The sequence below is a fragment of the Echinops telfairi genome, unplaced genomic scaffold (genome assembly GCF_000313985.2).
Source record: "Echinops telfairi isolate 266 unplaced genomic scaffold, ASM31398v2 ScPeMD7_9;HRSCAF=40, whole genome shotgun sequence".
Taxonomy (NCBI): domain Eukaryota; kingdom Metazoa; phylum Chordata; class Mammalia; order Afrosoricida; family Tenrecidae; genus Echinops; species Echinops telfairi.
In genome coordinates this window covers 26353952-26358128 of record NW_022103906.1, presented here as the reverse complement: position 1 = coordinate 26358128, position 4177 = coordinate 26353952, and positions in this window count along the sequence as shown.

The window sequence follows — 4177 nt, the reverse complement described above, 5'->3', positions numbered from 1 at the left end:
ATCTTTTGATAGCCGGGCACCATTAGCTCTCTTTACCACATTTGCTTATGCACACATTTGTCTTCAGTGATTGTGTCAGTAAAGCAGGCACCCACTGATATGAAAAGAAGCATCTTTAGAAAAATATTTTCTTACATTCAGAGAAAAAGTACACGTGGCTGAAAGAACAAAATACCACCCTTGTTATTGATACATACTAGGTTGGAGCGTGTGGCTTGAGTTCATGGGTGTCTTAGTGGCCTACAGCTCACACTCTCATCGAGTTGATGTTGATTCACAGTGACCTGTAGGACAAGGTAGAACTGCCCTTGTGAGTTTCCAAGACTGTAACTCTTTCCAGAAGTAGAAAGCCCCATCACTCTCCTAAGGAGCGGCTGATGGTTTCGAACTGTTATTCTCGAAGCATGCAGTGCAACCTGTAACCACTACGTCACCAGAGCGCCTTAGGCTACTGTAATTTCAATACTATAAGTGGATGGCTGTCACACACAGCAGTTGCTTTTCGCACTGTTTAGGTGGCTGAAAGTCCAAATTCAGGGTGCCAGGTCTAGGGGAGGATCCTTGATTCTTCTGAGTTTCTGTCCCTGGGAGACCTTAGCATTCCCCTCCCCCAACTTCTCTTGCTTTTATATCTCAAAAGAGATGGATTAAAGGCACACTGCATTAATCGTGCCTCATTAACATAACAAAGAAAACCCTTTTCCAAATGGGATTATAACCACAGTTAGAGCATGTGTTAGTCTGAGTAGACTAGAGAAACAAATTCATAGACACTCATGAGTGTAAGAAAGAGCTTTATATGCAAGAGCAATTGAATATTGAGAAAACATCCCAGTCCAGTCCAGATCACATCCATAAGTCTGATATTAGCCCATGTGCCCCATACCAATCTATAAAATCCTCTTCATAATCATGCAATGATGCCAAATGCAGGAAGATCACAGGCCAGTGGGTGGAAAGTCTTGTCCAGTGGCAGTGGAAGCATCTCAGTATTGGCAGGGGTCTCCACGTGGCTCCTTCAGCTCCTGGGCTTTAGTGTAGCTCCACGTGTCTTGTCCACAGGAACGTCTTTCAGGGAGAGAGCATGTGTTCCACTTCCAGTGAGTTATTTATCTCCTTAGCGCCTCCAAATGAGGTCATCAGGCTGCGAGCTGATGGACAGGCTCAACTCCACCCCTTCACTCTTAAGTCTCAAATTAACAACAGATGATATAACTACCAGAGAGGATATGATTCACAACACATAATTTGGGGGGGACACAATTCAATCCAGCCCAGTGAACAAATGTGTTTCTTAAAAACACCAAGAATCCCCACTATGAGGCTGCAGAGGAAATCAGGAGTGCCAAACTCCACAGGAAGAGAACATCAGGAATGGAGAAAAAAACATTTCACCCTGTTAACGTCTAGAAGTGTAACCTGCAGGGCTAAACCAACAGGTTCTGAAATGTGTCCGACAGTACACTAGTTAAATAAACATTAAATAAATAAAACATTCTGTGCCCAAAGTGGAACATGGATTCCCTTTTCCATCCAAAATTATATTCAAACAGTGTCCGGCATAGCATATTAGAGATGTTCTCAAAAGATTCAATGGCACACTAAAATCTCCTAATTGCATAAAGGCAAAATGCCAACAACTTAGGTACGTGCCCAATGTGGCTATAAATGCTCTCTTGTTATAGAATCCCCAAGGATAAATTAAAGTTCAAAGACTAAATTCCCTTCATTAGTTAAAGTTCAATGAAGTTAATCTTCATTATCAAATTCTCTTGTTTTGGGGAGTTCACGGCAAGGAAATTAAAGTCCAAAACCTATCCTCTTCAATTACTTATTCTGCTCAGATGCAGCCAGGGCTGAAGTTCCTTCAGCAGCTGCAAACCGGACTTTTACTACCGTGTTTCCCCGAAAGTAAGACATCCCCTGAAAATAAGACCTACTTACAGTTTTGCCTCTCGCTGAAATATAAGGCAGCCCCCCCAAAATAAAACCTCTCTGAAAATAAGACCTCCCCGATAATAAGGATATCAACAATAAATGTGTACTGTATTCTTCTTCATGGAAAAATAAGACATCCCCTGAAAATAAGACCGAGCGCATCTTTGGGAGCAAAAATTGATATAAGACACTGTCTTATTTTGGGGGGAGACAGAGTAGTTGGTGTCTTAACTCCAGGGCCTTTGGAGTTTTATGAATTCAATGCCGTCTTAAAACCCTCACTTTTCAAGTGTCCCGTTGACAGGTTGCTAGATTAGGGACAAAGCGGGGTTGTCTTCCCCCAAATGCCTCTGCTAAACGAAAATTAGCTGCCTATGCCATAGTGAGGGGGTTGGAAAGGAATCAGGCACACTAATTAGACACCTATGGGAAAATCCAGAACTGAGCATGCTCAGACCCAAGTCACCTACGCCCAGGTGGGAGGTACACCTGGGCCCCACACAGTACTAGGCACCAGCGACATGACGTCACACAGGTGCGCCTGAACGTAGCCACTAAAACTGAGCATGCGCAGGCTAAGGCCACCTAGGCGCAGGTGAAACTAAACCTGGGCCCACACAACGCTAGCCACTGGACATCACACAGGTGCGCTTGAACTCAGCCAATAAGGTCGGCCAACACCATCAACCACGCCTCCCCTGCCAGTGGGGATAAAAGCCGCAGCTGGCAGGCCACTGGCCTTGTCTCTCTTTTCTTGCTGCGAGCCGAGGGTGAGATGCCTCCTGCGTACAGGTGCACACGCACCTGCGTGCCTGCTTGCAGTCTGCTCACTCTCTTGGCGTGCGGGGACTTACTGCGCTTGGTTCCACACGCATGGTTTCACACTCCTGTTCCGGGTTCTTTTCACATGGTTTTTCGCGTTCTCCTGAAGTGGCGGTCTTCAGGGGTGCGCGCCCTCGAGGTCCCTGCGTGATCTGGTATGCTTTCCAGATGTAGCGTGTACCTTTTGAGACTGTCATACCTGAAACTTTCCCTCATAAAAGTCATTTGGATTTACAAAAGTTCTTCCGACGCTTGAATTCTTTCCGTTGTTACGAAGCAAGCACCGAGGTAGACCACCCCAGAGCCTAACACCATCAGTTAACATGATGCATGAGATTATTCCAGTACGGATTTCATACACCAACACATCTTTCAATAAGAAGATCCATCAACCTGCAGCATTTATCACAGGCAACAATATGTTCTCTAACTCCAAGGTCAGTGCTGCCCAGGGGCATTCTAGTTGAGGGGGACTGGGAGGTGGATTCTTGGCACCCACATCACCATCATTCCTGTCCACTGAGGAGGTCAGGAGCCTGAAATCTACAACTGAGGAATCTAACCTCAATTGGGGGAAATCTCATTAGCAGGCAGTTAATTTTGACACTATACATTAATTTGGGCACTGACCCAGTATTTTCAACTGCCTCCTAAGGCATCTAAAAGCTAAACCATTAATACGAAAGTCCAAAGATGAGTTAACACCCTTAAAACATGGTGTTAGCTAAGATTATTACATGTGCTATGGACAGCCGGAAGAATGAACAAATTCATGTTGAAAGAAGCAGAGTCAGAGTGCTCCTTAGAAGTGTGGACGGCCAGACTTCTCTGGTCCTTTGGACATGTCATCCAATCCCCAGAGAAAGACAAGCTTGGTAAAGCAGAGACCCGGCAGGAAATAGAGAGATGGATGGACACAGCGGCTACAACAGTTGGTCCGGACACAGGAACGATCATGGAAATGGTGCCAGTTCTGGAACCAAGCACAATGGAACCCTTGACCACTTCAATCTTTTCTCCCTTTATCATGTTATTATCTATTAGTCCACTTGTAAAGATCTGGGCTATCTTTACCTTGAGTTGTAATCCATAAAGCAGGCTACACGCCTTGATCTTCATCAACAAGTGTTTCAGTCCTCCTCACTTTCACCAAGCACGGTTGTGCCATCTGCAAATTTCAAGTTGCTAACAAGCCTTCCTCCGATCCTGTTGCCACATCCTGCCGTATATAATCCAGCCTCTCTGATTATTTGCTCACCATATAAATTGAATAAGTTTGATGAGAGGATGCCACCCTGCCACACACACCTTTCCTGACTTTAAACCACGCAATATGTTCTTGTTCTGTTCACACAACTGCTTCTTGATCCATGTACAGGTGCCATATGAGCAAAATGAAGTGTTCTGGAATTCCCAT